This window comes from Taudactylus pleione, unplaced genomic scaffold (genome assembly GCF_031769625.1).
Source record: "Taudactylus pleione unplaced genomic scaffold, aTauple2 ptg000631l, whole genome shotgun sequence".
In the NCBI taxonomy this organism is placed as follows: Eukaryota; Metazoa; Chordata; class Amphibia; order Anura; family Myobatrachidae; genus Taudactylus; species Taudactylus pleione.
The window spans coordinates 274,276-298,300 of record NW_028285033.1 but is presented as its reverse complement, the minus strand read 5'-3'; the positions used below and the strand labels follow the sequence as shown (position 1 = coordinate 298,300).

The following is a 24,025-nucleotide window of genomic DNA, read 5'->3' as shown; positions in this document are numbered from 1 at the left end:
TTGCTATACAGTGTCAGGATCACCGGAGCTGTTACCCATCGCTATTTAGTGTCTGGCTACCTAGTTACCTATCCTTTGCTATAAAGTGTCAGGATCACCGGTGCTGTTACCCATCACTATTCAGCGTCTGGATACCCAGTTACCTATACTTTGCTATAAAGTGTCAGGATCACAGGAGCTGTTACCCATCACTATTCAGTGTCTAGATAACCAGTTACCCATCCTTTGTTATACAGTGTCAGGATCACCGGAGCTGTTACCCATCGCTATTCAGTGTCTGGATACCCAGTTACCCATCCTTTGCTATACAGTGTCAGGATCACCGGAACTGTTACCCATCGCTATTCAGTGTCTGGATACCCAGTTACCTATCCTTTGCTATAAAGTGTCAGGATCATAGGAGCTGTTACCCATCGCTATTCTGCGTCTGGATACCCAGTTATCTATCCTTTGCTATAAAGTGTCAGGATCACCGGAGCTGTTACCCATCACTATTCAGTGTCTGGATACTCAGTTACCTATCCTTTGTTATACAGTGTCAGGATCACCGGAGCTGTTACCCATCGCTATTCAGTGTCTGGATACCCAGTTACCTATCCTTTGCTATACAGTGTCAAGATCACCGAAGCTGTTACCCAACGCTATTCAGCGTCTGGATACCTAGTTACCTATCCTTTGCTATACAGCGTCAAGATCACCGGAGCTGTTACCCATCACTATTCAGCATCTGGATACCCAGTTACCTATCCTTTGCTATACAGTGTCAGGATCACCGGAGCTGTTACCCATCACTATTCAGTGTCTGGATACCTAGTTACCTATCCTTTGCTATACAGTGTCAAGATCACCGAAGCTGTTACCCAACGCTATTCAGCGTCTGGATACCTAGTTACCTATCCTTTTCTATACAGCGTCAAGATCACCGGAGCTGTTACCCATCACTATTCAGCATCTGGATACCCAGTTACCTATCCTTTGCTATACAGTGTCAAGATCACCGAAGCTGTTACCCATCGCTATTCAGCGTCTGGATACCTAGTTACCTATCTTTTGCTATACAGCGTCAAGATCACCGGAGCTGTTACCCATCACTATTCAGCATCTGGATACCCAGTTACCTATCCTTTGCTATACAGCGTCAAGATCAACGGAGCTGTTACCCATCACTATTCAGTGTCTGGATACTTAGTTACCTATCCTTTGCTATACAGTGTCAAGATCACCGAAGCTGTTACCCAACGCTATTCAGCGTCTGGATACCTAGTTACCTATCCTTTGCTATACAGTGTCAGGATCACAGGAGCTGTTACCCAACGCTATTCAGCATCTGGATACCCAGTTACCTATCCTTTGCTATACAGTGTCAGAATCACAGGAGCTGTTACCCATCACTATTCAGTGTCTGGATACCCAGTTACCTATCCTTTGCTATACAGCGTCAAGATCACCGAAGCTGTTACCCAACACTATTCAGCGACTGGATACCCAGTTACCTATCCTTTGCTATACAGTGTCAAGATCACCGAAGCTGTTACCCAACGCTATTCAGCGTCTGGATACCTAGTTACCTATCCTTTGCTATACAGTGTCAGGATCACAGGAGTTGTTACCCATCACTATTCAGCGTCTGGATACCCAGTTACCTATCCTTTGCTATACAGTGTCAGGATCACCGGAGCTGTTACCCATCACTATTCAGCGTCTGGATACCCAGTTACCTATCCTTTGCTATACAGTGTCAGGATCACCGGAGCTGTTACCCATCGCTATTTAGTGTCTGGCTACCTAGTTACCTATCCTTTGCTATAAAGTGTCAGGATCACCGGTGCTGTTACCCATCACTATTCAGCGTCTGGATACCCAGTTACCTATACTTTGCTATAAAGTGTCAGGATCACAGGAGCTGTTACCCATCACTATTCAGTGTCTAGATAACCAGTTACCCATCCTTTGTTATACAGTGTCAGGATCACCGGAGCTGTTACCCATCGCTATTCAGTGTCTGGATACCCAGTTACCCATCCTTTGCTATACAGTGTCAGGATCACCGGAACTGTTACCCATCGCTATTCAGTGTCTGGATACCCAGTTACCTATCCATTGTTATACAGTGTCAGGATCACAGGAGCTGTTACCCATCACTATTCAGTGTCTGGATACCTAGTCACCTATCCTTTGCTATACAGTGTCAGGATCACAGGAGCTGTTACCCATCACTATTCAGTGTCTGGATACCCAGTTACCTATCCTTTGTTATACAGTGTCAGGATCACCGGAGCTGTTACCCATCGCTATTCAGTGTCTGGATACCCAGTTACCTATCCTTTGATATACAGTGTCAAGATCACCGAAGCTGTTACCCAACGCTATTCAGCGTCTGGATACCTAGTTACCTATCCTTTGCTATACAGCGTCAAGATCACCGGAGCTGTTACCCATCACTATTCAGCATCTGGATACCCAGTTACCTATCCTTTGCTATACAGTGTCAGGATCACCGGAGCTGTTACCCATCACTATTCAGTGTCTGGATACCTAGTTACCTATCCTTTGCTATACAGTGTCAAGATCACCGAAGCTGTTACCCAACGCTATTCAGCGTCTGGATACCTAGTTACCTATCCTTTTCTATACAGCGTCAAGATCACCGGAGCTGTTACCCATCGCTATTCAGCATCTGGATACCTAGTTACCTATCCTTTGCTATACAGCGTCAAGATCACCGACTCTGTTACCCATCACTATTCAGCATCTGGATACCCAGTTACCTATCCTTTGCTATACAGCGTCAAGATCAACGGAGCTGTTACCCATCACTATTCAGTGTCTGGATACTTAGTTACCTATCCTTTGCTATACAGTGTCAAGATCACCGAAGCTGTTACCCAACGCTATTCAGCGTCTGGATACCTAGTTACCTATCCTTTGCTATACAGCGTCAAGATCACCGGAGCTGTTACCCATCACTATTCAGCATCTGGATACCCAGTTACCTATCCTTTGCAATACAGTGTCAAGATCACCGAAGCTGTTACCCAACGCTATTCAGCATCTGGATACCCAGTTACCTATCCTTTGCTATACAGTGTCAGGATCACAGGAGCTGTTACCCATCACTATTCAGTGTCTGGATACCCAGTTACCTATCCTTTGCTATACAGCGTCAAGATCACCGAAGCTGTTACCCAACACTATTCAGCGACTGGATACCCAGTTACCTATCCTTTGCTATACAGTGTCAAGATCACCGAAGCTGTTACCCAACGCTATTCAGCGTCTGGATACCTAGTTACCTATCCTTTGCTATACAGTGTCAGGATCACAGGAGTTGTTACCCATCACTATTCAGCGTCTGGATACCCAGTTACCTATCCTTTGCTATACAGTGTCAGGATCACCGGAGCTGTTACCCATCACTATTCAGCGTCTGGATACCCAGTTACCTATCCTTTGCTATACAGTGTCAGGATCACCGGAGCTGTTACCCATCGCTATTTAGTGTCTGGCTACCTAGTTACCTATCCTTTGCTATAAAGTGTCAGGATCACCGGTGCTGTTACCCATCACTATTCAGCGTCTGGATACCCAGTTACCTATACTTTGCTATAAAGTGTCAGGATCACAGGAGCTGTTACCCATCACTATTCAGTGTCTAGATAACCAGTTACCCATCCTTTGTTATACAGTGTCAGGATCACCGGAGCTGTTACCCATCGCTATTCAGTGTCTGGATACCCAGTTACCCATCCTTTGCTATACAGTGTCAGGATCACCGGAACTGTTACCCATCGCTATTCAGTGTCTGGATACCCAGTTACCTATCCTTTGCTATAAAGTGTCAGGATCATAGGAGCTGTTACCCATCGCTATTCTGCGTCTGGATACCCAGTTATCTATCCTTTGCTATAAAGTGTCAGGATCACCGGAGCTGTTACCCATCACTATTCAGTGTCTGGATACCCAGTTACCTATCCTTTGTTATACAGTGTCAGGATCACCGGAGCTGTTACCCATCGCTATTCAGTGTCTGGATACCCAGTTACCTATCCTTTGCTATACAGTGTCAAGATCACCGAAGCTGTTACCCAACGCTATTCAGCGTCTGGATACCTAGTTACCTATCCTTTGCTATACAGCGTCAAGATCACCGGAGCTGTTACCCATCACTATTCAGCATCTGGATACCCAGTTACCTATCCTTTGCTATACAGTGTCAGGATCACCGGAGCTGTTACCCATCACTATTCAGTGTCTGGATACCTAGTTACCTATCCTTTGCTATACAGTGTCAAGATCACCGAAGCTGTTACCCAACGCTATTCAGCGTCTGGATACCCAGTTACCTATCCTTTTCTATACAGCGTCAAGATCACCGGAGCTGTTACCCATCACTATTCAGCATCTGGATACCCAGTTACCTATCCTTTGCTATACAGTGTCAAGATCACTGAAGCTGTTACCCATCGCTATTCAGCGTCTGGATACCTAGTTACCTATCTTTTGCTATACAGCGTCAAGATCACCGGAGCTGTTACCCATCACTATTCAGCATCTGGATACCCAGTTACCTATCCTTTGCTATACAGCGTCAAGATCAACGGAGCTGTTACCCATCACTATTCAGTGTCTGGATACTTAGTTACCTATCCTTTGCTATACAGTGTCAAGATCACCGAAGCTGTTACCCAACGCTATTCAGCGTCTGGATACCTAGTTACCTATCCTTTGCTATACAGCGTCAAGATCACCGGAGCTGTTACCCATCACTATTCAGCATCTGGATACCCAGTTACCTATCCTTTGCAATACAGTGTCAAGATCACCGAAGCTGTTACCCAACGCTATTCAGCATCTGGATACCCAGTTACCTATCCTTTGCTATACAGTGTCAGGATCACAGGAGCTGTTACCCATCACTATTCAGTGTCTGGATACCCAGTTACCTATCCTTTGCTATACAGCGTCAAGATCACCGAAGCTGTTACCCAACACTATTCAGCGACTGGATACCCAGTTACCTATCCTTTGCTATACAGTGTCAAGATCACCGAAGCTGTTACCCAACGCTATTCAGCGTCTGGATACCTAGTTACCTATCCTTTGCTATACAGTGTCAGGATCACAGGAGTTGTTACCCATCACTATTCAGCGTCTGGATACCCAGTTACCTATCCTTTGCTATACAGTGTCAGGATCACCGGAGCTGTTACCCATCACTATTCAGCGTCTGGATACCCAGTTACCTATCCTTTGCTATACAGTGTCAGGATCACCGGAGCTGTTACCCATCGCTATTTAGTGTCTGGCTACCTAGTTACCTATCCTTTGCTATAAAGTGTCAGGATCACCGGTGCTGTTACCCATCACTATTCAGCGTCTGGATACCCAGTTACCTATACTTTGCTATAAAGTGTCAGGATCACAGGAGCTGTTACCCATCACTATTCAGTGTCTAGATAACCAGTTACCCATCCTTTGTTATACAGTGTCAGGATCACCGGAGCTGTTACCCATCGCTATTCAGTGTCTGGATACCCAGTTACCCATCCTTTGCTATACAGTGTCAGGATCACCGGAACTGTTACCCATCGCTATTCAGTGTCTGGATACCCAGTTACCTATCCTTTGCTATAAAGTGTCAGGATCATAGGAGCTGTTACCCATCGCTATTCTGCGTCTGGATACCCAGTTATCTATCCTTTGCTATAAAGTGTCAGGATCACCGGAGCTGTTACCCATTGCTATTCAGCATCTGGATACCCAGTTACCTATCCTTTGCTATAAAGTGTCAGGATCACAGGAGCTGTTACCAATCGCTATTCTGCGTCTGGATACCCAGTTACCCATCCTTTGCTATACAGCGTCAGGATCACCGGAGCTGGTACCCATCACTATGCAGCATCTGGATACCCAGTTACCTATTCTTTGCTATAAAGTGTCAGGATCACAGGAGCTGTTACCCATCGCTATTCAGTGTCTGGATACCCAGTTACCTATCCATTGCTATAAAGTGTCAGGATCACCGGAGCTGTTACCCATCACTATTCTGCGTCTGGATACCCAGTTACCTATCCTTTGCTATACAGTGTCAGGATCACCGGAGCTGTTACCCATCGCTATTCAGTGTCTAGATAACCAGTTACCCATCCTTTGTTATACAGTGTCAGCATCACAAGAGCTGTTACCCATCACTATTCAGTGTCTGGATGCCTAGTTACCTATCCTTTGCTATACAGTGTCAGGATCACCGGAGCTGTTACCCATCACTATTCAGCGTCCAGAAAACCAGTTACCCATCCTTTGCTATACAGTGTCAGGATCACAGGAGCTGTTACCCATCACTATTCAGTGTCTGGATACCTAGTTTCCTATCCTTTGCTATACAGTGTCAGGATCACAGGAGCTGTTACCCATCGCTATTCAGTGTCTAGATAACCAGTTACCCATCCTTTGCTATACAGTGTCAGGATCACAGGAGCTGTTACCCATCACTATTCAGTGTATGGATACCTAGTTTCCTATCCTTTGCTAAACAGTGTCAGGATCACCGGAGCTGTTACCCATCACTATTCAGCGTCTGGATACCTAGTTACCTATCTTTTGCTATACAGTGTCACGATCACCGGAGCTGTTACCCATCACTACTCAGCGTCTGGATACCCAGTTACCTATCCTTTGCTATACAGTGTCAGGATCACCGGAGCTGTTACCCATCACTATTTAGCGTCTAGATACCCAGTTACCCATCCTTTGCTATACAGTGTCAGGATCACAGGAGCTGTTACCCATCACTATTCAGTGTCTAGATACGCAGTTACCTATCCTTTGCTATACAGTGTCAGGATCACCGGAGCTGTTACCCATCACTATTCAGTGTCTGGATACCTAGTTACCTATCCTTTGTTATACAGTGTCAGGATCACAGGAGCTGTTACCGATCACTATTCAGTGTCTGGATACCTAGTTACCTATCCTTTGCTATACAGCGTCAGGATCACCGGAGCTGTTACCCAACGCTATTCAGTGTCTGGATACCTAGTTACCTATCCTTTGTTATACAGTGTCAGGATCACAGGAGCTGTTACCCATCACTATTCAGTGTCTGGATACCTAGTCACCTATCCTTTGCTATACAGTGTCAGCATCACAGGAGCTGTTACCCATCACTATTCAGTGTCTGGATACCCAGTTACCTATCCTTTGTTATACAGTGTCAGGATCACCGGAGCTGTTACCCATCGCTATTCAGTGTCTGGATACCCAGTTACCTATCCTTTGCTATACAGTGTCAAGATCACCGAAGCTGTTACCCAACGCTATTCAGCGTCTGGATACCTAGTTACCTATCCTTTGCTATACAGCGTCAAGATCACCGGAGCTGTTACCCATCACTATTCAGCATCTGGATACCCAGTTACCTATCCTTTGCTATACAGTGTCAGGATCACCGGAGCTGTTACCCATCACTATTCAGTGTCTGGATACCTAGTTACCTATCCTTTGCTATACAGTGTCAAGATCACCGAAGCTGTTACCCAACGCTATTCAGCGTCTGGATACCTAGTTACCTATCCTTTTCTATACAGCGTCAAGATCACCGGAGCTGTTACCCATCACTATTCAGCATCTGGATACCCAGTTACCTATCCTTTGCTATACAGTGTCAAGATCACCGAAGCTGTTACCCATCGCTATTCAGCGTCTGGATACCTAGTTACCTATCCTTTGCTATACAGCGTCAAGATCACCGGAGCTGTTACCCATCACTATTCAGCATCTGGATACCCAGTTACCTATCCTTTGCTATACAGCGTCAAGATCAACGGAGCTGTTACCCATCACTATTCAGTGTCTGGATACTTAGTTACCTATCCTTTGCTATACAGTGTCAAGATCACCGAAGCTGTTACCCAACGCTATTCAGCGTCTGGATACCTAGTTACCTATCCTTTGCTATACAGCGTCAAGATCACCGGAGCTGTTACCCATCACTATTCAGCATCTGGATACCCAGTTACCTATCCTTTGCAATACAGTGTCAAGATCACCGAAGCTGTTACCCAACGCTATTCAGCATCTGGATACCCAGTTACCTATCCTTTGCTATACAGTGTCAGGATCACAGGAGCTGTTACCCATCACTATTCAGTGTCTGGATACCCAGTTACCTATCCTTTGCTATACAGCGTCAAGATCACCGAAGCTGTTACCCAACACTATTCAGCGACTGGATACCCAGTTACCTATCCTTTGCTATACAGTGTCAAGATCACCGAAGCTGTTACCCAACGCTATTCAGCGTCTGGATACCTAGTTACCTATCCTTTGCTATACAGTGTCAGGATCACAGGAGTTGTTACCCATCACTATTCAGCGTCTGGATACCCAGTTACCTATCCTTTGCTATACAGTGTCAGGATCACCGGAGCTGTTACCCATCACTATTCAGCGTCTGGATACCCAGTTACCTATCCTTTGCTATACAGCATCAGGATCACAGGAGCTGTTACCCATCGCTATTCAGTGTATGGATACCCAGTTACCTATCCTTTGCTATAAAGTGTCAGGATCACAGGAGCTGTTACCCATCACTATGCAGCATCTGGATACCCAGTTACCTATCCTTTGCTATACAGTGTCAGGATCACCGGAGCTGTTACCCATCGCTATTTAGTGTCTGGCTACCTAGTTACCTATCCTTTGCTATAAAGTGTCAGGATCACCGGTGCTGTTACCCATCACTATTCAGCATCTGGATACCCAGTTACCTATCCTTTGCTATAAAGTGTCAGGATCACAGGAGCTGTTACCCGTCACTATTCAGTGTCTAGATAACCAGTTACCCATCCTTTGTTATACAGTGTCAGGATCACCGGAGCTGTTACCCATCGCTATTCAGTGTCTGGATACCCAGTTACCCATCCTTTGCTATACAGTGTCAGGATCACCGGAACTGTTACCCATCGCTATTCAGTGTCTGGATACCCAGTTACCTATCCTTTGCTATAAAGTGTCAGGATCATAGGAGCTGTTACCCATCGCTATTCTGCGTCTGGATACCCAGTTATCTATCCTTTGCTATAAAGTGTCAGGATCACCGGAGCTGTTACCCATTGCTATTCAGCATCTGGATACCCAGTTACCTATCCTTTGCTATAAAGTGTCAGGATCACAGGAGCTGTTACCCATCGCTATTCTGCGTCTGGATACCCAGTTACCCATCCTTTGCTATACAGCGTCAGGATCACCGGAGCTGGTACCCATCACTATGCAGCATCTGGATACCCAGTTACCTATTCTTTGCTATAAAGTGTCAGGATCACAGGAGCTGTTACCCATCGCTATTCAGTGTCTGGATACCCAGTTACCTATCCATTGCTATAAAGTGTCAGGATCACCGGAGCTGTTACCCATCACTATTCTGCGTCTGGATACCCAGTTACCTATCCTTTGCTATACAGTGTCAGGATCACCGGAGCTGTTACCCATCGCTATTCAGTGTCTAGATAACCAGTTACCCATCCTTTGTTATACAGTGTCAGGATCACAAGAGCTGTTACCCATCACTATTCAGTGTCTGGATGCCTAGTTACCTATCCTTTGCTATACAGTGTCAGGATCACCGGAGCTGTTACCCATCACTATTCAGCGTCCAGAAAACCAGTTACCCATCCTTTGCTATACAGTGTCAGGATCACAGGAGCTGTTACCCATCACTATTCAGTGTCTGGATACCTAGTTTCCTATCCTTTGCTATACAGTGTCAGGATCACAGGAGCTGTTACCCATCGCTATTCAGTGTCTAGATAACCAGTTACCCATCCTTTGCTATACAGTGTCAGGATCACAGGAGCTGTTACCCATCACTATTCAGTGTCTGGATGCCTAGTTACCTATCCTTTGCTATACAGTGTCAGGATCACCGGAGCTGTTACCCATCACTATTCAGCGTCTAGATAACCAGTTACCCATCCTTTGTTATACAGTGTCAGGATCAGCGGAGCTGTTACCCATCGCTATTCAGTGTCTGGATACCCAGTTACCCATCCTTTGTTAAACAGTGTCAGGATCACAGGAGCTGTTACCCATCACTATTCAGTGTCTAGATAACTAGTTACCCATCCTCTGTTATACAGTGTCAGGATCACAGGAGCTGTTACCCATCACTATTCAGTGTCTGGATACCTAGTTACCTATCCTTTGCAATACAGTGTCAGGATCACCGGAGCTGTTACCCATCACTATTCAGCGTCTGGATACCTAGTTACCTATCTTTTGCTATACAGTGTCACGATCACCGGAGCTGTTACCCATCACTACTCAGCGTCTGGATACCCAGTTACCTATCCTTTGCTATACAGTGTCAGGATCACCGGAGCTGTTACCCATCACTATTTAGCGTCTAGATACCCAGTTACCCATCCTTTGCTATACAGTGTCAGGATCACAGGAGCTGTCACCCATCACTATTCAGAGTCTAGATACCCAGTTACCTATCCTTTGTTATACAGTGTCAGGATCAGAGGAGCTGTTACCCATCGCTATTCAGTGTCTGGATACCCAGTTACCTATCCTTTGCTATAAAGTGTCAGGATCATAGGAGCTGTTACCCATCGCTATTCTGCGTCTGGATACCCAGTTACCTATCCTTTGCTATAAAGTGTCAGGATCACCGGAGCTGTTACCCATCACTATTCAGTGTCTGGATACCCAGTTACCTATCCTTTGCTAAACAGTGTCAGGATCACAGGAGCTGTTACCCATCACTATTCAGTGTCTGGATACCCAGTTACCTATCCTTTGTTATACAGTGTCAGGATCACCGGAGCTGTTACCCATCGCTATTCAGTGTCTGGATACCCAGTTACCTATCCTTTGCTATACAGTGTCAAGATCACCGAAGCTGTTACCCAACGCTATTCAGCGTCTGGATACCTAGTTACCTATCCTTTGCTATACAGCGTCAAGATCACCGGAGCTGTTACCCATCACTATTCAGCATCTGGATACCCAGTTACCTATCCTTTGCTATACAGTGTCAGGATCACCGGAGCTGTTACTCATCACTATTCAGTGTCTGGATACCTAGTTACCTATCCTTTGCTATACAGTGTCAAGATCACCGAAGCTGTTACCCAACGCTATTCAGCGTCTGGATACCTAGTTACCTATCCTTTTCTATACAGCGTCAAGATCACCGGAGCTGTTACCCATCACTATTCAGCATCTGGATACCCAGTTACCTATCCTTTGCTATACAGTGTCAAGATCACCGAAGCTGTTACCCATCGCTATTCAGCGTCTGGATACCTAGTTACCTATCCTTTGCTATACAGCGTCAAGATCACCGGAGCTGTTACCCATCACTATTCAGCATCTGGATACCCAGTTACCTATCCTTTGCTATACAGCGTCAAGATCAACGGAGCTGTTACCCATCACTATTCAGTGTCTGGATACTTAGTTACCTATCCTTTGCTATACAGTGTCAAGATCACCGAAGCTGTTACCCAACGCTATTCAGCGTCTGGATACCTAGTTACCTATCCTTTGCTATACAGCGTCAAGATCACCGGAGCTGTTACCCATCACTATTCAGCATCTGGATACCCAGTTACCTATCCTTTGCAATACAGTGTCAAGATCACCGAAGCTGTTACCCAACGCTATTCAGCATCTGGATACCCAGTTACCTATCCTTTGCTATACAGTGTCAGGATCACAGGAGCTGTTACCCATCACTATTCAGTGTCTGGATACCCAGTTACCTATCCTTTGCTATACAGCGTCAAGATCACCGAAGCTGTTACCCAACACTATTCAGCGACTGGATACCCAGTTACCTATCCTTTGCTATACAGTGTCAAGATCACCGAAGCTGTTACCCAACGCTATTCAGCGTCTGGATACCTAGTTACCTATCCTTTGCTATACAGTGTCAGGATCACAGGAGTTGTTACCCATCACTATTCAGCGTCTGGATACCCAGTTACCTATCCTTTGCTATACAGTGTCAGGATCACCGGAGCTGTTACCCATCACTATTCAGCGTCTGGATACCCAGTTACCTATCCTTTGCTATACAGCATCAGGATCACAGGAGCTGTTACCCATCGCTATTCAGTGTATGGATACCCAGTTACCTATCCTTTGCTATAAAGTGTCAGGATCACAGGAGCTGTTACCCATCACTATGCAGCATCTGGATACCCAGTTACCTATCCTTTGCTATACAGTGTCAGGATCACCGGAGCTGTTACCCATCGCTATTTAGTGTCTGGCTACCTAGTTACCTATCCTTTGCTATAAAGTGTCAGGATCACCGGTGCTGTTACCCATCACTATTCAGCGTCTGGATACCCAGTTACCTATCCTTTGCTATAAAGTGTCAGGATCACAGGAGCTGTTACCCGTCACTATTCAGTGTCTAGATAACCAGTTACCCATCCTTTGTTATACAGTGTCAGGATCACCGGAGCTGTTACCCATCGCTATTCAGTGTCTGGATACCCAGTTACCCATCCTTTGCTATACAGTGTCAGGATCACCGGAACTGTTACCCATCGCTATTCAGTGTCTGTATACCCAGTTACCTATCCTTTGCTATAAAGTGTCAGGATCATAGGAGCTGTTACCCATCGCTATTCTGCGTCTGGATACCCAGTTATCTATCCTTTGCTATAAAGTGTCAGGATCACCGGAGCTGTTACCCATTGCTATTCAGCATCTGGATACCCAGTTACCTATCCTTTGCTATAAAGTGTCAGGATCACAGGAGCTGTTACCCATCGCTATTCTGCGTCTGGATACCCAGTTACCCATCCTTTGCTATACAGCGTCAGGATCACCGGAGCTGGTACCCATCACTATGCAGCATCTGGATACCCAGTTACCTATTCTTTGCTATAAAGTGTCAGGATCACAGGAGCTGTTACCCATCGCTATTCAGTGTCTGGATACCCAGTTACCTATCCATTGCTATAAAGTGTCAGGATCACCGGAGCTGTTACCCATCACTATTCTGCGTCTGGATACCCAGTTACCTATCCTTTGCTATACAGTGTCAGGATCACCGGAGCTGTTACCCATCACTATTCAGCGTCCAGAAAACCAGTTACCCATCCTTTGCTATACAGTGTCAGGATCACAGGAGCTGTTACCCATCACTATTCAGTGTCTGGATACCTAGTTTCCTATCCTTTGCTATACAGTGTCAGGATCACAGGAGCTGTTACCCATCGCTATTCAGTGTCTAGATAACCAGTTACCCATCCTTTGCTATAGAGTGTCAGGATCACAGGAGCTGTTACCCATCACTATTCAGTGTCTGGATGCCTAGTTACCTATCCTTTGCTATACAGTGTCAGGATCACCGGAGCTGTTACCCATCACTATTCAGCGTCTAGATAACCAGTTACCCATCCTTTGTTATACAGTGTCAGGATCAGCGGAGCTGTTACCCATCGCTATTCAGTGTCTGGATACCCAGTTACCCATCCTTTGTTAAACAGTGTCAGGATCACAGGAGCTGTTACCCATCACTATTCAGTGTCTAGATAACTAGTTACCCATCCTCTGTTATACAGTGTCAGGATCACAGGAGCTGTTACCCATCACTATTCAGTGTCTGGATACCTAGTTACCTATCCTTTGCAATACAGTGTCAGGATCACCGGAGCTGTTACCCATCGCTATTCAGTGTCTGGATACCCAGTTACCTATCCTTTGCAATACAGTGTCAGGATCACCGGAGCTGTTACCCATCGCTATTCAGCGTCTGGATACCCAGTTACCTATCCTTTGCTATAAAGTGTCAGGATTACCGGAGCTGTTACCCATCGCTATTCAGTGTCTGGATACCCAGTTACCCATCCTTTGCTATACAGTGTCAGAATCACAGGAGCTGTTACCCATCACTATTCAGTGTCTGGATACCCAGTTACCTATCCTTTGCTATACAGCGTCAGGATTACCGTTGCTGTTACCCATCACTATTCAGTGTCTGGATACCCAGTTACCTATCCTTTGCTATACAGCGTCAGGATTACCGGAGCTGTTACCCATCGCTATTCAACGTCTGGATACCTAGTTACCTATCCTTTGTTATACAGTGTCAGGATCACCGGAGCTGTTACCCATCACTATTCAGTGTCTAGATACCCAGTTACCTATCCTTTGTTATACAGTGTCAGGATCACCGGAGCTGTTACCCATCACTATTCAGTGTCTAGATACCCAGTTACCTATCCTTTGCTATACAGCGTCAGGATCACCGGAGCTCTTACCCATCACTATTCAGCGTCTGGATACCTAGTTAACAATCCTTTGCTATACAGTGTCAGGATCACAGGAGCTGTTACCCATCGCTATTCAGTGTCTGGATACCCAGTTACCTATCCTTTGCTATAAAGTGTCAGGATCACCGGAACTGTTACCCATCGCTATTCAGTGTCTGGATACCCAGTTACCTATCCTTTGCTATAAAGTGTCAGGATCATAGGAGCTGTTACCCATCGCTATTCTGCGTCTGGATACCCAGTTACCTATCCTTTGATATAAAGTGTCAGGAACAACGGAGCTGTTACCCATTGCTATTCAGCATCTGGATACCCAGTTACCTATCCTTTGCTATAAAGTGTCAGGATCACAGGAGCTGTTACCCATCGCTATTCTGCGTCTGGATACCCAGTTACCCATCCTTTGCTATACAGCGTCAGGATCACCGGAGCTGGAGCCCATCACTATGCATCATCTGGATACCCAGTTACCTATCCTTTGCTATACAGCGTCAGGATCACAGGAGCTGTTACCCATCGCTATTCAGTGTCTAGATAACCAGTTACCCATCCTTTGTTATACAACGTCAGGATCACAGGAGCTGTTACCCATCACTATTCTGCGTCTGGATACCCAGTTACCTATCCTTTGCTATACAGTGTCAGGATCACAGGAGCTGTTACCCATCGCTATTCAGCGTCTGGATACCCAGTTACCTATCCTTTGCTATACAGTGTCAGGATCACCGGACCTGTTACCCATCACTATTCAGCGTCTGGATACCCAGTTACCTATCCTTTGCTATACAGTGTCAGGATCACCGGACCTGTTACCCATCACTATTCAGCATCTGGATACCCAGTTACCTATCCTTTGCTATACAGTGTCAGGATCACCGGAGCTGTTACCCATCACTATTCAGCATCTAGATAACCAGTTAGCCATCCTTTGCTATACAGTGTCAGGATCACAGGAGCTGTTACCCATCACTATTCAGTGTATGGATACCTAGTTACCTATCCTTTGCTAAACAGTGTCAGGATCACCGGAGCTGTTACCCATCACTATTCAGCGTCTGGATACCTAGTTACCTATCTTTTGCTATACAGTGTCACGATCACCGGAGCTGTTACCCATCACTACTCAGCGTCTGGATACCCAGTTACCTATCCTTTGCTATACAGTGTCAGGATCACCAGAGCTGTTACCCATCGCTATTCAGCGTCTAGATACCCAGTTACCTATCCTTTGTTATACAGTGTCAGGATCAGAGGAGCTGTTACCCATCGCTATTCAGTGTCTGGATACCCAGTTACCTATCCTTTGCTATAAAGTGTCAGGATCATAGGAGCTGTTACCCATCGCTATTCAGCGTCTAGATACCCAGTTACCTATCCTTTGTTATACAGTGTCAGGATCAGAGGAGCTGTTACCCATCGCTATTCAGTGTCTGGATACCCAGTTACCTATCCTTTGCTATAAAGTGTCAGGATCATAGGAGCTGTTACCCATCGCTATTCTGCGTCTGGATACCCAGTTACCTATCCTTTGCTATAAAGTGTCAGGATCAACGGAGCTGTTACCCATTGCTATTCAGCATCTGGATACCCAGTTACCTATCCTTTGCTATAAAGTGTCAGGATCACAGGAGCTGTTACCCATCGCTATTCTTCGTCTGGATACCCAGTTACCCATCCTTTGCTATACAGCGTCAGGATCACCGGAGCTGGAGCCCATCACTATGCATCATCTGGATACCCAGTTACCTATCCTTTGCTATAAAGTGTCAGGATCACAGGACCTGTTACCCATCGCTATTCAGTGTCTGGATACCCAGTTACCTATCCTTTGCTATAAAGTGTCAGGATCACCGGAGCTGTTACCCATCACTATTCTGCGTCTGGATACCCAGTTACCTATCATTTGCTATACAGTGTCAGGATCACCGAACCTGTTAGCCATCACTATTCAGTGTCTGGATACCCAGTTACCTATCCTTTGCTATACAGCGTCAGGATCACCGGAGCTGTTACCCATCACTATTCAGTGTATGGATACCTAGTTACCTATCCCTTGCTAAACAGTGTCAGGATCACCGGAGCTGTTACCTATCACTATTCAGCGTCTGGATACCTAGTTACCTATCTTTTGCTATACAGTGTCACGATCACCGGAGCTGTTACCCATCACTACTCAGCGTCTGGATACCCAGTTACCTATCCTTTGCTATACAGTGTCAGGATCACCAGAGCTGTTACCCATCGCTATTCAGCGTCTAGATACCCAGTTACCTATCCTTTGTTATACAGTGTCAGGATCAGAGGAGCTGTTACCCATCGCTTTTCAGTGTCTGGATACCCAGTTACCTATCCTTTGCTATAAAGTGTCAGGATCACCGGAGCTGTTACCCATCGCTATTCAGCGTCTAGATACCCAGTTACCTATCCTTTGTTATACAGTGTCAGGATCAGAGGAGCTGTTACCCATCGCTATTCAGTGTCTGGATACCCAGTTACCTATCCTTTGCTATAAAGTGTCAGGATCATAGGAGCTGTTACCCATCGCTATTCTGCGTCTGGATACCCAGTTACCTATCCTTTGCTATAAAGTGTCAGGATCAACGGAGCTGTTACCCATTGCTATTCAGCATCTGGATACCCAGTTACCTATCCTTTGCTATAAAGTGTCAGGATCATAGGAGCTGTTACCCATCGCTATTCTGCGTCTGGATACCCAGTTACCCATCCTTTGCTATACAGCGTCAGGATCACCGGAGCTGGAGCCCATCACTATGCATCATCTGGATACCCAGTTACCTATCCTTTGCTATAAAGTGTCAGGATCACAGGACCTGTTACCCATCGCTATTCAGTGTCTGGATACCCAGTTACCTATCCTTTGCTATAAAGTGTCAGGATCACCGGAGCTGTTACCCATCACTATTCTGCGTCTGGATACCCAGTTACCTATCATTTGCTATACAGTGTCAGGATCACCGAACCTGTTACCCATCACTATTCAGTGTCTGGATACCCAGTTACCTATCCTTTGCTATACAGCGTCAGGATCACCGGAGCTGTTACCCATCACTATTCAGTGTCTAGATACCCAGTTACCTATCCTTTGCTATACAGCGTCAGGATCACAGGAGCTGTTACCCATCGCTATTCAGTGTCTAGATAACCAGTTACCCATCCTTTGCTATACAGTGTCAGGATCACAGGAGCTGTTACCCATCACTATTCAGTGTCTAGATACCCAGTTACCTATCCTTTGCTATACAGTGTCAGGATCTTCGGAGCTGTTACCCATCACTATTCAGTGTCTGGATACCCAGTTACCTATCCTTTGCTATACAGTGTCAGGATCACCGGAGCTGTTACCCATCACTATTCAGTGTCTGGATACCTAGTTACCTATCGTTTGCTATACAGTGTCAAGATCACCGAAGCTGTTACCCAACGCTATTCAGCGTCTGGATACCTAGTTACCTATCCTTTGCTATACAGCGTCAAGATCACCGGAGCTGTTACCCATCACTATTCAGCATCTGGATACCCAGTTACCTATCCTTTGCTATACAGCGTCAAGATCACCGGAGCTGTTACCCATCGCTATTCAGTGTCTGGATACCTAGTTACCTATCCTTTGCTATACAGTGTCAAGATCACCAAAGCTGTTACCCAACGCTATTCAGCGTCTGGATACCTAGTTACCTATCCTTTGCTATACAGCGTCAAGATCACCGGAGCTGTTACCCATCACTCTTCAGCATCTGGATACCCAGTTACCTATCCTTTGCAATACAGTGTCAGGATCACCGGAGCTGTTACCCATCACTATTTAGCGTCTGGATCCCTAGTTACCTATCCTTTGCTATACAGTGTCAGAATCACAGGAGCTGTTACCCATCACTATTCAGTGTCTAGATACCCAGTTACCTATCCTTTGTTATACAGTGTCAGGATCACCGGAGCTGTTACCCATCACTATTCAGTGTCTGGATACCCAGTTACCTATCCTTTGTTATACAGTGTCATGATCACCGGAGCTGTTACCCATCACTATTCAGTGTCTAGATACCCAGTTACCTATCCTTATCTATACAGCGTCAGGATCACAGGAGCTGTTACCCATCACTATTCAGCGTCGGGATACCTAGTTACCTATCCATTGTTATACAGTGTCAGGATCACAGGAGCTGTTACCCATCACTATTCAGCGTTTGGATGCCCAGTTACCTATCCTTTGCTATACAGTGTCAGGATCACAGGAGCTGTTACCCATCACTATTCAGCGTTTGGATACCCAGTTACCTATCCTTTGTTATACAGTGTCAGGATCACCGGAGCTGTTACCCATCACTATTTAGCGTCTGGATCCCTAGTTACCTATCCTTTGCTATACAGTGTCAGGATCACCGGAGCTGTTACCCATCACTATTCAGCGTCTGGATACCCAGTTACCTATCCTTTGCTATACAGTGTCAGGATCACCGGAGCTGTTACCCATCACTATTTAGCGTCTAGATACCCAGTTACCCATCCTTTGCTATACAGTGTCAGGATCACAGGAGCTGTTACCCATCACTATTCAGTGTCTAGATACCCAGTTACCTATCCATTGCTATACAGTGTCAGGATCATAGGAGCTGTTACCCATCGCTATTCTGCGTCTGGATACCCAGTTACCTATCCTTTGCTATAAAGTGTCAGGATCAACGGAGCTGTTACCCATTGCTATTCAGCATCTGGATACCCAGTTACCTATCCTTTGCTATAAAGTGTCAGGATCACAGGAGCTGTTACCCATCGCTATTCTGCGTCTGGATACCCAGTTACCCATCCTTTGCTATACAGCGTCAGGATCACCGGAGCTGGAGCCCATCACTATGCATCATCTGGATACCCAGTTACCTATCCTTTGCTATACAGTGTCAGGATCAGCGAACCTGTTACCCATCACTATTCAGTGTCTGGATACCCAGTTACCTATCCTTTGCTATACAGCGTCAGGATCACCGGAGCTGTTACCCATCACTATTCAGTGTCTAGATACCCAGTTACCTATCCTTTGCTATACAGCGTCAGGATCACAGGAGCTGTTACCCATCGCTATTCAGTGTCTAGATAACCAGTTACCCATCCTTTGCTATACAGCGTCAGGATCACAGGAGCTGTTACCCATCACTATTCTGCGTCTGGATACCCAGTTACCTATCCTTTGCTATACAGTGTCAGGATCACCGGAGCTGTTACCCATCGCTATTCAGCGTCTGGATACCCAGTTACCTATCCTTTGCTATACAGTGTCAGGATCACCGGACCTGTTACCCATCACTATTCAGCGTCTGGATACCTAGTTACCTATCCTTTGCTATACAGTGTCAGGATCACCGGAGCTGTTACCCATCACTATTCAGCATCTGGATACCCAGTTACCTATCCTTTGCTATACAGTGTCAGGATCACCGGAGCTGTTACCCATCACTATTCAGCATCTAGATAACCAGTTAGCCATCCTTTGCTATACAGTGTCAGGATCACCGGAGCTGTTACCCATCACTATTTAGCGTCTAGATACCCAGTTACCCATCCTTTGCTATACAGTGTCAGGATCACCGGAGCTGTTACCCATCACTATTCAGCGTCTGGATACCCAGTTACCTATCCTTTGCTATACAGTGTCAGGATCACCGGAGCTGTTACCCATCACTATTTAGCGTCTAGATACCCAGTTACCTATCCTTTGCTATACAGTGTCAGGATCACAGGAGCTGTTACCCATCACTATTCAGTGTCTAGATACCCAGTTACCTATCCATTGCTATACAGTGTCAGGATCATAGGAGCTGTTACCCATCGCTATTCTGCGTCTGGATACCCAGTTACCTATCCTTTGCTATAAAGTGTCAGGATCAATGGAGCTGTTACCCATCACTACTCAGCGTCTGGATACCCAGTTACCTATCCTTTGCTATACAGTGTCAGGATCACCGGAGCTGTTACCCATCACTATTTAGCGTCTAGATACCCAGTTACCCATCCTTTGCTATACAGTGTCAGGATCACAGGAGCTGTTACCCATCACTATTCAGTGTCTAGATACCCAGTTACCTATCCTTTGCTATACAGTGTCAGGATCACCGGAGCTGTTACCCATCACTATTCAGTGTCTGGATACCCAGTTACCTATCCTTTGCTATACAGTGTCAGGATCACAGGAGCTGTTACCCATCACTATTCAGCGTCTGGATACCCAGTTACCCATCCTTTGATATACAGTGTCAGGATCACCGGAGCTGTTACCCATCACTATTTAGCGTCTGGATACCTAGTTACCTATCCTTTGCTATACAGTGTCAGGATCACCAGAGCTGTTACCCATCGCTATTCAGCGTCTAGATACCCAGTTACCTATCCTTTGTTATACAGTGTCAGGATCAGAGGAGCTGTTACCCATCACTATTCAGTGTCTAGATACCCAGTTACCTATCCTTTGCTATACAGTGTCAGGATCACCGGAGCTGTTACCCATCACTATTCAGTGTCTGGATACCCAGTTACCTATCCTTTGCTATACAGTGTCAGGATCACCAGTGCTGTTACCCATCACTATTCAGTGTCTGGATACCCAGTTACCTATCCTTTGCTATACAGTGTCAGGATCACCGGAGCTGTTACCCATCACTATTTAGCGTCTGGATCCCTAGTTACCTATCCTTTGCTATACAGTGTCAGGATCACAGGAGCTGATACCCATCACTATTCAGTGTCTAGATACCCAGTTACCTATCCTTTGTTATACAGTGTCAGGATCACCGGAGCTGTTACCCATCACTATTCAGTGTCTAGATACCCAGTTACCTATCCTTATCTATACAGCGTCAGGATCACAGGAGCTGTTACCCATCACTATTCAGCGTCGGGATACCTAGTTACCTATCCATTGTTATACAGTGTCAGGATCACAGGAGCTGTTACCCATCACTATTCAGCGTTTGGATGCCCAGTTACCTATCCTTTGCTATACAGTGTCAGGATCACAGGAGCTGTTACCCATCACTATTCAGCGTTTGGATGCCCAGTTACCTATCCTTTGTTATACAGTGTCAGGATCACCAGTGCTGTTACCCATCACTATTCAGTGTCTGGATACCCAGTTACCTATCCTTTGCTATACAGTGTCAGGATCACCAGTGCTGTTACCCATCACTATTCAGCGTCTGGATACCCAGTTACCTATCCTTTGTTATACAGTGTCAGGATCACCGGAGCTGTTACCCATCACTATTTAGCGTCTGGATCCCTAGTTACCTATCCTTTGCTATACAGTGTCAGGATCACCGGAGCTGTTACCCATCACTATTCAGCATCTGGATACCCAGTTACCTATCCTTTGCTATACAGTGTCAAGATCACCGGAGCTGTTACCCATCACTATTCAGTGTCTGGATACCCAGTTACCTATCCTTTGATATACAGCATCAGGATCACCGGAGCTGTTACCCATCACTATTCAGCATCTGGATACCCAGTTACCTATCCTTTGTTATACAGTGTCAGGATAACCGGAGCTGTTACCCATCACTATTCAGCATCTGGATACCTAGTTACCTATCCTTTGCTATACAGTGTCAGAATCACAGGAGCTGTTACCCATCACTATTCAGCATCTGGATACCTAGCTACCTATCCTTTGCTATACACTGTCAGGATCACAGGAGCTGTTACCCATCACTATTCAGCATCTGGATACCTAGTTACCTATCCTTTGCTATACAGCGTTAGGATCACCGGAGCTGTTACCCATCACTATTCAGTGTCTAGATACCCAGTTACCTATCCTTTGCTATAAAGTGTCAGGATCACAGGAGCTGTTACCCATCACTATTCAGCGTCTGGATACCTAGTTACCTATCCTTTGCTATACAGTGTCAGGATCACAGGAGCTGTTACCCATCACTATTTAGCGTCTGGATACCCAGTTACCTATCCTTTGCTATACAGCGTCAAGATCACCGAAGCTGTTACCCAACACTATTCAGCGTCTGGATACCTAGTTACCTATCCTTTGCTATACAGTGTCAGGATCACCGGAGCTGTTACCCATCACTATTCAGCATCTGGATACCCAGTTACCTATCCTTTGCTATACAGTGTCAGGATCACCGGAGCTGTTACCCATCACTATTCAGCATCTAGATAACCAGTTAGCCATCCTTTGCTATACAGTGTCAGGATCACAGGAGCTGTTACCCATCACTATTCAGTGTATGGATACCTAGTTACCTATCCTTTGCTAAACAGTGTCAGGATCACCGGAGCTGTTACCTATCACTATTCAGCGTCTGGATACCTAGTTACCTATCTTTTGCTATACAGTGTCACGATCACCGGAGCTGTTACCCATCACTACTCAGCGTCTGGATACCCAGTTACCTATCCTTTGCTATACAGTGTCAGGATCACCAGAGCTGTTACCCATCGCTATTCAGCATCTAGATACCCAGTTACCTATCCTTTGTTATACAGTGTCAGGATCAGAGGAGCTGTTACCCATCGCTTTTCAGTGTCTGGATACCCAGTTACCTATCCTTTGCTATAAAGTGTCAGGATCATAGGAGCTGTTACCCATCGCTATTCAGCGTCTAGATACCCAGTTACCTATCCTTTGTTATACAGTGTCAGGATCAGAGGAGCTGTTACCCATCGCTATTCAGTGTCTGGATACCCAGTTACCTATCCTTTGCTATAAAGTGTCAGGATCATAGGAGCTGTTACCCATCGCTATTCTGCGTCTGGATACCCAGTTACCTATCCTTTGCTATAAAGTGTCAGGATCAACGGAGCTGTTACCCATTGCTATTCAGCATCTGGATACCCAGTTACCTATCCTTTGCTATAAAGTGTCAGGATCACAGGAGCTGTTACCCATCTCTATTCTGCGTCTGGATACCCAGTTACCCATCCTTTGCTATACAGCGTCAGGATCACCGGAGCTGGAGCCCATCACTATGCATCATCTGGATACCCAGCTACCTATCCTTTGCTATAAAGTGTCAGGATCACAGGACCTGTTACCCATCGCTATTCAGTGTCTGGATACCCAGTTACCTATCCTTTGCTATAAAGTGTCAGGATCACCGGAGCTGTTACCCATCACTATTCTGCGTCTGGATACCCAGTTACCTATCATTTGCTATACAGTGTCAGGATCACCGAACCTGTTACCCATCACTATTCAGTGTCTGGATACCCAGTTACCTATCCTTTACTATACAGCGTCAGGATCACCGGAGCTGTTACCCATCACTATTCAGTGTCTAGATACCCAGTTACCTATCCTTTGCTATACAGCGTCAGGATCACAGGAGCTGTTACCCATCGCTATTCAGTGTCTAGATAACCAGTTACCCATCCTTTGCTATACAGTGTCAGGATCACAGGAGCTGTTACCCATCACTATTCAGTGTCTAGATACCCAGTTACCTATCCTTTGCTATACAGTGTCAGGATCTTCGGAGCTGTTACCCATCACTATTCAGTGTCTGGATACCCAGTTACCTATCCTTTGCTATACAGTGTCAGGATCACCGGTGCTGTTACCCATCACTATTCAGTGTCTGGATACCTAGTTACCTATCCTTTGCTATACAGTGTCAAGATCACCGAAGCTGTTACCCAACGCTATTCAGCGTCTGGATACCTAGTTACCTATCCTTTGCTATACAGCGTCAAGATCACCG

At 45.8% G+C, this 24,025-nt stretch overlaps 1 protein-coding gene across 1 annotated transcript in view; it reads right to left on the bottom strand.

The window, feature by feature from the left end:
• Positions 1 to 24,025, bottom strand: part of MARK1 (microtubule affinity regulating kinase 1) — a 1,129,886-nt gene that overhangs the window by 1,007,609 nt on the left and 98,252 nt on the right. The window lies entirely within an intron of this gene.